Source organism: Paralichthys olivaceus, chromosome 2 (genome assembly GCF_024713975.1).
Source record: "Paralichthys olivaceus isolate ysfri-2021 chromosome 2, ASM2471397v2, whole genome shotgun sequence".
Taxonomy (NCBI): Eukaryota; Metazoa; Chordata; class Actinopteri; order Pleuronectiformes; family Paralichthyidae; genus Paralichthys; species Paralichthys olivaceus.
The window spans coordinates 781,945-795,000 of record NC_091094.1 but is presented as its reverse complement, the minus strand read 5'-3'; the positions used below and the strand labels follow the sequence as shown (position 1 = coordinate 795,000).

The window sequence follows — 13,056 nt, the reverse complement described above, 5'->3', positions numbered from 1 at the left end:
TGTGTAGTTGTCATGTTGTGTTGTTGTGTTGTTGTCATGTTGTGTAGTTGTGCAGCTGATTCATGGCTCAGTTCGTCACCTGAGCTCCGACACAAACCTCACGAACTGGTGACGAGGAGAATTTAAGTTTTCATTGTTCCGTCTCACTCCGTGTCGACACCGAGTCTCTTTGGAAGATTGTTCCAGTGACGCAGAGAGAAGCAGCGTTGAGTTGAAACAAAGGTCAAAGGTCGAAAGTGTTTTCTCCGTCAGCTCAAACGTCTGTGCAGGAGGAAACCAAAGAAAAGATCAGAACCAATCACCTCCACACAAACGGGCCGGAAACAAATGACAAGAGAAAAAGATTCAAAGTGAAGAATGAAGATGAATTAAATGGTAAAGTTCTCTCTGACGCTAACGAACAGTGAGCCGAGCCCACGGAAGTCGTGTTTGTTCAAACTCGAGGTGATTTGAGACGAGGAATCGAACGTGTGAACTCACAGGAACAACAGGAGCACGTTAGTTCTCCTCCACAGACGAGAGGCGGCTGTTTATCTCAAGCGCCGCCTGACGGAGATGAACTCTTTCAGGCTGTGTAACGAGGAGGAAGCTCGATCTCAGCTGGTCGACTTAAAGAAACGTCCTCGAGCTGCTGGAATGAAAATCCTCAGCTTCTTCACGGACGATGACACACGAGATCTGTTTGATCTGTTTCTGCTCCAGAAGAAAAGAACTGAAACAGGAAGTGTGAGTTCTGAGGGAAGTTTCTCTTCCTGTGATTTTAGATTTCTGGATTTCTTGTTTTTTAGTTTTAAACTCGATGACTTCACGGTGACGAGCCGACCTTTGAACTTCAGGGTTGACAGAGACGGACGCTGCAGCTTTAATCCACCGACTCGTCCACCGACTCGTCCATCGACTTTAATTGTTCAAGAGGTCGTCGTCATGATGTGTTCGCAGTTAAAGGTAGAAAAGTGTCTTCCTCTTTCCACGTTCTGTTCTTCTTCTGTTCTGCACTCAGCATTTCTTTTATTCTGAAGCCCCAGAACTCGGATGAAGGCGGACCCCGGGATGTCACCTGCGGACTCATTGTCATCGAGCAGGTCAGAGTTCAACCCTCGCTGAGACAGAAACCGTCCTCGAGCGAGACGCTGGTCGCTCCGGACTCCCGCTGCGCTCCTGCAGCTTGGGCCAATGAAAATAAAAAACATCCTCAGTGGATCGATTCGCTCTCACAAAACTCCGAGAGGGAGCAGAACGAGAGCTACCTCGAGAGTTAAGAGCGAAGAGCCCGGCGGAGAACCACGGGACCCAGCATGCCTTGCTGCGTATCTGCTGACACTGGTGCTGGTGCTTCTGTTTCTCTCACAATAAATCTCACAGTGAAATCAGGAGGTTGAATGCGACTCGGGGCCGGTTGTTCTCTGCGGTGGGACTTTGTGCCTCGGGCTCATCTCCGAACACCTCGGCCGCGTGGAACCGCCCGGTGGAAGTTACGAGGATTTAAAAAGGGTTTGTTCTCATAAAGTCTCGTAATGACTCTGGTTTTACATTTGAACGCTGCTGGGAGCCGCTCTCGACCTGTTTCCAGGTAAAATCATATATTATTAAGAGATTATTACACTAAAGCTCATTATCATTAAAGTCATTACTTCCTGTGAAACCTCTCTGAGCCCGAGAGAGAGAGAGAGAGAGAGAGAGAGAGAGAGAGAGAGGACGACATCTCAGAACGAGGCGAAGACGAGACTCGAACTTTACGAGTCACTGTGCAGACGTGTCACCTCGGGCGATGTCACCTGTGGTTGCGATGTCACCTGTGGTTGCGATGTCACCTGTGGTTGTGATGTCACCTGTGGTTGTGATGTCACCTGCGGTTGTGATGTCACCTGTGGTTGTGAGTGTTTCAGTGTCAGAACAGAGAAATGTGATGTTTCCTGTTTCCTGTTTCCTGTCGTCTGCGTTTGGTGGAAAAAATGAAAAACATCAAACTGTGAAGAGAAAAGTTTGTGAAAAACATCTTCCTCTTCCTCTTTGAAGCCGTTAAGAGTCCGCTCCGTTGAATCGACTTTGAAGTGTGTGTCTGTGCTGCAGGTGTGTGTTGAGTGTGTGCGTTGAGTGTGTGTGTTGAGTGTGTGTGTTGAGTGTGTGTGTTGAGTGTGTGCGTGCATGGCTGCACTAAGCATGCACACGAGGATGAGCTGCTGCTTCTGCGTGTGATCGGCCAACGATAAATCAAAGAGTCAAGGTTTGTGACACAGAGGCTGAACAACAACGTTCAGATGAGGCGGCCGCAAACACACAACCACACCACGACAACACGACAACACAACCACACCATGACCACACCATCACACCACCACCACCACACCACAACCACACTATCACACCACCACCACGACAACACGACAACACCACCACGACAACACCACCACGACAACACCACCACACCACCACCACGACAACACGACCACACCACGACCACACCATCACACCACCACCACGACAACACGACAACACCACCACGACAACACGACAACACCACCACGACAACACCACCACGACAACACCACCACGACAACACCACCACACCACACCACGACCACACCATGACAACACGACAACACCACCACACCACGACAACACGACCACACCACGACCACACCATCACACCACCACCACGACAACACGACAACACCACCACGACAACACCACCACGACAACACGACCACACCACGACCACACCATCACACCACCACCACGACAACACGACAACACCACCACGACAACACCACCACGACAACACCACCACGACAACACCACCACACCACACCACGACCACACCACGACAACACGACAACACCACCACGACAACACCACCACGACAACACCACCACACCACGACCACACCATGACAACACCACCACACCACGGCCCTGTGGGAATCAAATCACTGCTCAAGGCCGAACTGAGAGAAGAGTGGTGCAGAGAGAGAGAGAGGGGGATGAAACAGGGAGAAGAAAGAAGGAGGGAATCGACCGGGAGGAAAATGACCGATGACAGAAAGTCACACAAACACAAACAGCAGATGTAGTTGACATCACGGCTGAGATGACCTACATCCTAAATGTTCCCATAATGCAGTTCCTCCGGTGTCATGATGTCATAAACGGAAAAAAATGGACGTAGACTAGAAAGTGAAGCCCGTGTGTTAGTGCCTGAAGCCTGCGTTCTGTGTAACGACCAGCAGGAGGCGACTCCACAAGAGAATCTCGACTCCTCCAGATCACGCCTCGTCTGAGCTTCACATGTTCCTCAGACGAGCTCCACGCTTGTTTTGGGATATTTGTGCCACGTGTGCTATTTTGCAAGTGGCCACTTTGGGCTCGGATCATTGCGTCCAGGCCGGAGGAGCTGAATCACTTCCTGCTGCAGCAGAGACACTTCACTCGCTTCACTCGCTTCACTCGCTGCCCCTCCTCAGATAAGAAACTGATGGAAATCTGTAAAATCATAAAAACCAACCAACTAATCATAAAAAGCTTTGAGCAAAGTATTGGAGCAATTAAACAGCTGACTGGATGAAAACCTCAGGGAGCAGCGGCGTTGTTAAAATCCGTCCTGCAGCAGATACGCATCTGTCTGACCCACATTCCACAGCATCCATCTCATCGTCGTTAAGACTTTTCTCTCAGACCCACCGGAGGGTAAGTCAGAGGATCGTCAGAGTTATTAGGATTGGTCCTCCGGGCTCCATCAGGTCCCAGAGACGTTGGGAGTGGAACTCAGCTGCGGCCGTGCGGTGCTCAGAAGCCGACGGGAAGCTGACGATGTGAGAATCATCTTCACGTCCGGTTGAGGGAACACACAGTGCTCCGCTGTGACACGTCGCCACCACACGGTGTCGTAAGGAGCCGCAGGTTGTGATATATCTGCTGTTGACGAGCAGACTCAATGTGTATTTTTGGAGTTCACAGGTTAGATTCTCTGAAGGTGTGCCGTCACAACGTAGAGGATGTTTAGTAGTGCTGCGTTTGATTCATCCATCTCCGCTCCTCACTTATCTCACACTCCTCCTTCATGCTCCCACCATCCATTGTCATTAGCGTTATTGCCTTCTTCATCACAATCACTGTCACGCTCCACGTTACCGTCGTCATGATTACCGTCATCGCCGCTGACAGCACAGCCCCACGATCACCAGCATGAAATGAATAACACGGAGATTCAATCCGAAAACAAACGTGTCACCGTGAACACGTCTGAGTGTCTCAGTGCGGACGACCCACATTCGTCTTGTGGGAGACAGTGAAATTGCTCTGCAGGTGCCGCGCTCTTATTTCTCTGCCAGAAACTAAATGAAACCTCAGTTTGTTTGTTTTCTCCCTGTTCATTATTTAGCTTATTGCTTCATCGTGAATGTGACGCTCCTCATCATCACCACCAGGGACGAGGAGCATCACATCCACATCACCTTCAAAATCACTTTTAATTATCCGTCCTGGAGACATTTTCATCACGCGGGTCATGGAAGTGTCTTTGGACATGTTCACGTGTCGTTAGCGTGGACGCTGCCTCCGTGTTGGACTGAACACTCGACCCTGAATGAACTTTTCTGACTTAACGAAGGTTAAATAATGAAACAAATGTGAGACTCAGATGTTTTTATATGACCCACTGAAAATTATTCACAAGACCATCAACAGGATTTCTTCTGGAACACTGAGTCTGAAGAAGAGGTGTGTGTGTGTGTGTGTGTGTGTGTGTGTGTGAACTGGTCTCACTATAACTAAAATACTTCATACAGTCACTTCTTCTATATATTACCTTTATTAAATGTACCATTAAAAGTACACAGTGATATTCTACCTCAGACTGAATCTCTCTCGTCTCCATGATTCATGTTCTCTCTCTCTATTTTCTCCTCCTGTCTTTCTGTCCGTCTGTTTGTCCCTCAGTCCTGTCTGCTGTCTCTCCTCAGTTAAACCTCCCTCCTCCTCTCTGAGTCCCTGTGGAGCAGCGAGTCCTTCGCCCTGCGTCTCCCTCCTCCGCCGCTCTAAGCCTGGATCACTTCTTCTCTCTCGCTCTTCCCCACACTCCCATCCCTCCCTTTCTTCTCTCAGCTCTGTCCCCCAGCAGGCCTGTCGTCTGTTCTCCTGTTTCCTGTGACTTCATTGTTCCTCCTCGCTCTCCCCTCACTAATCCACCATCATCTTCTCTCCGTCCAACAATCCTCGACTCTCTCCCCCTTCTCTCTCTCTTCCTCCTCCCTCGTTCCCTCCATGAGCAGCTCTCCCCCCTTTCTCTCTCTCACCTCCTCTCTCTGTGTCTCAGCCCCGTGTTAATAATTCATGAGGTCTCTAATCTTAACTTGTAAATTGTTAATCAGGAGCAGAGCTGGGTGACACCTCACTGCTCCTGGTGTACATCCTCCCTGGGTCGGTTTGAACTGGACACATGTTCCTCACATCTGCTTCCTGCTCTCTGCACGTTCTCTGAATTTCATTTTCATCCATGTTTTACTGCGGCGAGTCGCCGATGTTCTCTCTCATCTGGAGTCCGGGGGGGGGCTCTGGTGTGAAGGTTATTTTAAAGCTTATTAACTCATTCACCTGATTCTCTGGTGCAGCAGCAAAGAGTTTCCTCGACAGTGTTTTCTGGTGAAATTCATCCAGAGCTCCTCAACTCTGTAAACATCTGACTTTCATATATCTGAACAAAACAAGTATTGAACTCGCCTGGATGTAGACGTAGTATTCGTATTAGTAATAGTAATAGTAATAGTATCAGTAATAGTAATAGTATTAGTAATAGTAATAGTATTAGTATTCGTATTGGGCTGTGAACCTTATTTCCCAGCTGCAGGAGTTTGTCAGTGAATCATTTCAGTGAGTTCAGTTTGGATGAAGAACTAACTGTGATGTGTTCCTGCTGAGAGCAGTGTCAACACACTGGAGGAGGACGTTTGTGCAAACATTGGACTCCTCTTACCGAGCGCTGCCACCTCCTCGTCCCCTCGTCTCTCCGTGTTATTGCTGCTTTGACAGATCCGCTCCTCTCTCCTCTCGTGCGGAGGAGCCTCGTGGATTTACAGCCAAAACATCATCAGAGCGTCATTAATCATTTCTGCTGCAGCTTCCACATCCTCAACCTGCAGGAGGAAGAACAAACACTAAAACCTCACAGTCACAGATTAACAGGTGTTCAGCAGCTCGGTGGACAAACTCAGGATCGTCTTCTAAACCTCTGAACAGTCACTTTATTGTTTATTAAATATTAATATGCTTGAAACTAGAGAGTTTTATCTTTTTACTAATTATAATTTGACCTTTGTGCACCTGCTGTTTGATTGTCAGTCTGTACGTCTGCTTTGAAAGATGCTGTGTAAATAAAGTTATTTTTCATATATTGAGGTCACTGTGATCTTTGACTTTGTCAGTCTTGAGCTGATAAATGTTGAAGAGGACAAACACTCTCAGGCTTGTGGTATATTTACTGTTTAACCCCCCGAACACGTACAGGCAGCCGGCCGCCGCCAAGTTATTGTTCCTGTACTGTGTGTGTTACTGGAGGTCACCAGTAGAGGGCACACCACAGGGCTCAGACTGACGACGTGCGATGAAATTCTCTTCGTGTGTTTCTTCTCATCACTCGAACATCAGCTCAACGTGACCTCGACCTTCGACCACCAGTTCATCTTTGAGTCCAAGTGAATGTTTGGACCAAATTTAAATTCCCTCCCAGATATCGTGTTCACGAGAGGGGGACACGAACATTATGCCTCTGGCCACTAGGTGTCCCCAGAGGGAACTAAACCCTGTAAAAACACAGTAGAGGACAAACGTCTTCTTTAATATGTGATGAGACACAAGGTGAATAAAGTGGCACAGATTTAATGGAAGAATCTGAGGAGATGAAATGAATCCTCTGTAACGCACAGTGAACCACTTCCCTGGGATTCATCCTCCAGTCACTGAGAAACTCCCACAGGACGGAAAACCAGCCCGACGCCTTCAGGTGGTGTCGGTCCTTTCTGTGCACTTGGCTCCGTCGAGTATGAATCACCCGCTCTCCCCTTTTCACTTCGAGCAGGGCAGCGGGGAGACGATGCTAATACAACGACAGGCTGCGAGAATCGACGCTGGAGGCCGAGGTGGCGGCTTCACAGAGTTTCTCTTCATTCAAAGAATCAAAGTGTCCCTGTTGTCTTTGCTGACATCACACAGCTGTTTACATGTGGAGGAGACCAGATGTTACTGATCTGCAACAACCAACACTTCCTGTTCACGGCAGCATCCGTGGTCACGTGATGTGTTTCCAGAGTTCAACGTTGGACACAGTTCGACTCAGACACATCCATCTCTTCTTTATCGGGTCCAGGCGGAAACGTCTCTCAGCTGGATGTCGGACGCAGATGTTCCAGCTGCAGAGAACAGAAGCGTGTCCCTGGTCGGTCGTGAGGTGGCAGCAGGTCAAAGTTTCCATTCACTCAGCAGAGATGAGTTACGGCTCTTTGAAGGGACCTGGATCTTACGCTCACAGATCCGTCTTCTGTCTTTGTGGCTGGAGGACGGATGAAAGACGCCGCCGCTGCAGAGACGAGCGTCTGTTACCTCTGATGCTTTGAATGATATTTTTAGATTGGTACATTTCTGCACTTGATCGTTACTCGTTCTCTGAAGTGACTCCAGACGTTTCACTGTTTTCTACAACCGTTGGATCCATCGATGACGTGACATCACTTCATGAGATAACGTGACGTTTCCTCTAACACGACCATGAGGTCTTTGTTTTTGTGTCTCAACAACGAGTGGACAGACTGTAACTCAGACCTTCGTGTCCTCACTCAGACGTCCCCTCTAGCGCCACCACCAGGGCAGTTTATCCAAAACATCATCATTATTAAACATCGTTGTGAGTCGTCAGTCACGTGACATCACGACGCCCCACACATGCATAGCACACGCCTAGCCAGTCTTCATTAACCCCACGTGACTTCAAACACGTCTGCACTTTATCTTCCCTCCAGGTTCTTTTTCAAATCAGCGACTTTCTGTCTTTAAATTCTTTCCAGTGTCTCTGGTCGTCTCCCTCCCTCCTGCTCCTCTTTCCTTTTGTTCCATTGCCTCCAGTGTTTCTTCTTTCTACCTTCATTCTTCTTCATCTTGTCCTTTGTCTTACCTCCATCTCTGCTCCTCGTGTTCCCACCTCCCCCTTTTATGTCCCGTCACTCCCCCACTCTCTTCCCCTCGCTGCCTCGCTCCTGTGAGATCCATCATCATCATCATCATCACCACGGTAACATTATTTACACTGTGTCCTGCTGTCGGGGAGAAAACTCTCATCTCCTGAAGAGTTGATCAACATTTGAAACTTTACTGAACGTGATGAAGCTGCAGAGAACTATCAGGTGAATCTGAGCGTGAGTCTCATGAGCGTCTGTTCCACCAGCTCAGCTCCACTCGGTGGGAAAGTAAGAAACCAACTCAAGATTAGGCTCCAGCTCCGTATCAGTGCAGCGCTTTAATTAGGATCAGAGCTTCTCACGTAATGATTCTAAAACAAACTTTTCTTTTTCACGTGTTACTTTTCTCGTGGTCAAAATATTTATTTTCTGTCTTTGTCTAAAGCTTTTTAATCATTTCTAGGAATCTAATGTTGTTTCTTTCAGAATTAAACTGATTAAACGTCTTTAATAGAAAGAGCAGTTGAAAAAAACAAATGGTCGAATCCCTGAAATTTAAAACGTCTCCTGATGACACCACAATTAAATTCTCTGGATTTTTATTCCAATCTTCGACAAATTACACGCTCAGATATCAGCCTCTGATTTTTTTCATTAAGATCCATGAACCATCCTCTGAGAAATCAGAGCAAATGTTGAAAATATCCTATTTCACAAAAAAGTTTCTGCCTCTGATTTCTCTCTTGACCCAAAGTTCATGAAAGTGTTTGTTTCACTCAGTGGATCTGAAACCAACAGTTCCTCAAATTCAATCAAACGGCACCAAATCAGTTCCACTCAGAAACATCGAGCCTCGAAATAAGTCCGATTCATTTCATCAGGATGGATGTTATAGTTTCACTCTGCTGACAAAGAACCACGAGTCAGAAGCTCCTCAGTGGATCCACGAACCTGCTCTGGTGTTTGTTTGGATCAAGCACTTAAGTGAATCATGGTGAGACTCACACGCTCAGCACTGCTTCAGGATCAGTCACACACACTTTATGAAGCCGCTGTTGTGTTGTGTCACCCTGCTGCTGCATGCTGCCCCCCCCCCCCACACACACACACACACAGACACACACACATATATACACAAATAATATAGGTGCAATTACTTTCATCACCTCTAGGTGGGGATGTGTCATTGAGAAAAGCTCTCATTTTGTGTGTGTGTGTGTGTGTATGTGTGTGTTTTCCAGAAAAGAGAAAAGATGTGAGACCCAGATTCACAGCTCATCCTCACATTCAGGCTCACACAGATCCAACTCTTCCTCCTCCTCTTCCTCCTCCTCTTCCTCTTCCTCCTCCTCTTCCTCTTCCTCTTCCTCCTCCTCTTCCTCCTCCTCCTCCTCCTCTTCCTCCTCCTCCTCCTCTTCCTCTTCTTCCTCACTGAGCGAAGGTCATTTATAAAACTTGTGTGTTGATTATTATAAATGTGAGAAACAGTGTTTGAGAATATTTATGGATTCATGTATTTTTCTATGTTCTGTCTTCAGCCCAAAAAAAAACCTACAGACTGTTTGTGAAAATGTTCGTAGACTCCGAGTTCAGAAAGTGAAACCTGTCTTCTGCGTAGTGACCAGCAGGGGGCGACTCCTCTGGTAGTTTCTATAGAAAACGACTCCACCTCCTCTGATGGAGGAATAATAATAAAAATAAGTGTGAAACCAACTCTTCATATTTGTACAGGTGTAGTTTCCTGTGTCTGTGAACGTCTACGGTCCGGATGCGTTTTAAAAACTCAAACTCAAGGTCGTGAGAAAGACGCTCAGCTCTCTCAGGATTTTCTTCTCTATTGATTCGCTGCACGAACATGTAAGTGTTGCATCACAGCCAGTGGGACTCGTGTGCTGCTTCGTTACTTCTCATATCAATCAAGTGAGGTTTTAAAACTATTGGTTTTATTCTTCGCCCGACAATATTTAACTGAAGCTGTTGAACTCTGGTGTAGAAGGAAAAAAATCTAGACAGGCAATTGTTCCGTAACGTCCGATGAGCGACAGGCTGCCATGGTAACTGCAGGACTAACGGAAGACGGATGAATGAGTCTCGGTGACAAAGTGCCACAGAAGAACTTCAGAAATGATCTGAGAGAAAAAGACGTTTAACACGAGGAAGAAAAAGAGTTTTTTTGACGAAGAATGTTTCAGAGATTAAAAATCATCTGTGGACGTGTGTTTTGATCCAGACAGGAAACTGTGGACGCCCGAAACTGGCAAGAATAGAAGTGAATAAATGGCTCAATAGAAAAATGAAGACTAGATGAATAAGAAATCATATTAAAGGGAAACGTAGACAGTGATTTATATATAAAACGTTAAATCTGTTGAAATCTGAGTTCAGTCAGTCAGAGGATCGATTGACTTTGAAGGACAGCCCCCTCATTAGCATAAAGACATCAGTCAACAAGTCATAATAAATATGGGAGAAATGCAAAGTGGAAATAATGTACACTAATATTCATGGATGATTTCATCCATTTGTTTAATGGTTTCTGAGCTTTTAATGGTTTATGTTTCTATTCATTTCTTCACTTTTTATCTTCGGCAGCTGAAGTTCCGTCTGCTTGTGAGGGTTTGAGTTGATGATTTCCTGTGACGACCGTGTCCTGGTGTGATTCAACCGCCGCACTGGATTAATAATCAGATGATGAATCTCTGTGTCACTGGATTGAGATTAAATTTCCATTTTGTGAACATAAAATGTGAAACACACCACACGACTGCAGAGTGAGCGATGGAATCTGCCGCTAAAGAAAATGATAATCAGTCACAAGGATCCCGGGTCCGGTCCTGATTTACATGAGAGTGAGAGGGGCGTCATTGATCATGTGATTTCAATGCGTCCCAGGAGTGTTGTTGGACACGCGGGACGGATGAATGGATTAATGTCTCTACACGAACATAACATGAGGACGCTCCTGAAGTGATTTAACCACTCACGTTTCAATTTGCTCCTAATGTGTCCTGGGTGCTTCTGCAGCTGCTTGTTTCAGCAGCTAATCGCCGTCGTTACAGAATGTGGAGGAATCAGAGCTGCACAACGAGACGTTTGTGTTGATTTACTTCTCGTCTGTTTCCATTCGGCTGCAACACGATGCAAATAAACTCACATTCATTGCCGGTGAATTCCCCTTCGTCTTCTACGGGTCTGAGCGAGTTTTAATCCTCATCGGTCTTTAGAACCAGAGATGTGAGAGCCTTCAGCGGACAATGTGGTTCTGATGGTTTCATCAGGTCGTGACCTCCAGCGGTCGCCGAGCGGGCGAGGTGAGAATCAGCACCTTTGAGCCCGAGGCCGTGGAAACAGAGGATCACTCTCTCCAGGTTGGTGGAGGAGGAGACGATGGAGCAGGAGACGAACAGGCAGGTCGGTGTCAGCAGTAATGAAGGTACCGGAGCGTTGCTGAAGATGAAGCTGAGTCGATCTGTGTTCCGGCTCACCAGTGGTCAGGAGCAGTGACCGAAAGAACCAGGTCGTACATACAGACCCCTGAAGTGTTCAGTGTTCAGAGTAGAGTAGATATCCTGTCCTTCCACTGGACGTCAACCAGGGACAACCAGCTGCTATGGGTGGATCGAGAACTCACTGGAGGGACTACATATCCCATCAGGCCTGGGAGCGACCCAGGGTTCAGCCAGGAAGAACGTGGAAAGTGTGGATGGGAAGAGGAAGGTCTGGAACATCCTGCTGAACCCACTGCATCTGGGACCAAGCAGGACAAAGACAACACGTCTCCGGCTGTCAATCATGACGTCTCAGACGGTTTAAACAGCTAATTCAAACTGACCAGAAACACTCGAGTTGTCCCATCTTTATTTATTCTGACTGTGCAAACTGTTCTTCAAGCGCTGATTTATTCCAGGTCATTTCCAGAGAGCAGCTCAGACCCACGACAGAACTATTCTGCGTTTATTACACCGGAGCAAATCACACGGGAGCAGCGAGGAGCTAAAATCCTCTTTAATAACAAGTGTGTCAGGCAGAGAGCGTCCTGAGGACGAGGCTGAGGGTCACTTAGGTGAGTCTGCCCTCAATTACCCCCTCTGTATATCTGCCGCCCCCCCACCCACCCTGCAGGTAAATGAGCCTGTCACAGGAAGCAGCAGGAGGGACGGAGGAAAAGACTTTTAGACTCTACCTGAGACGAACTCCTTCATTTCAATCAAGCGTCTGAACTAAAGGTTCAGTCTGTAACTTTTAAATCTACTGAAATCTGAGGAGAATTCAGCTGCAGATAAAAACCTCCTGAACCATCGACGCTGAAGGAGCCGTAACCAGGAGAAGACTACAACTCCCATCATCCCTCACTTCTGATTGAGACACTCCTCATGGCAGAAGACGTATCTGACACTTGACACAAACCTCGGCCCAGACACTTTCTAATCATCCAAACGAGCAGGCAGTGTTTTGTATGTTCTCAGTATCGGAGTTATGGACATCTGGGATTGTGTGAATTATTATTAATAATCAAGTCCACGTAAAGAAACCCTGAAGAGTCAGAAGCTCCTGGTCGCCTGTTTATCAGAGGATCTTCATTTAGTGTGAAACCGCTGCGATGATGGAACCTGTTGATACGTTCGATCTCTGGTGTTCTTGACGTCGGTGGGGACAGTTAATGTCTTCTAGTGGAGGCTACGTCCCGATAAGACCCTGCTACACTTTGTGTCTCACATCAGGGTCAAATCCACATCTACTACTCCTTCATTCACTCTCATGCTGATGTATGCGTCTCACTCGGCCGGATCACAAATCTGATCACAATCTGTCTGGTTCTCCGCAGCTTCATGCAGAAGAGTCGGCGCCGGTGGTGAAACACCTGAAGCTGTTTGAGAAACACGGGATGAAAAAGA

The 13,056-nt window shown here is 47.2% G+C and overlaps 1 protein-coding gene across 1 annotated transcript in view; it reads right to left on the bottom strand.

The window, feature by feature from the left end:
- Positions 1–13,056, bottom strand: part of pcbp4 (poly(rC) binding protein 4) — a 100,280-nt gene that overhangs the window by 60,664 nt on the left and 26,560 nt on the right. The window contains exon 2 of the mRNA XM_069515221.1: positions 5,968–6,127. The gene's annotated coding sequence lies outside the window, so the exon portion shown is untranslated. The remainder of the gene's footprint in view (positions 1–5,967; positions 6,128–13,056) is intronic.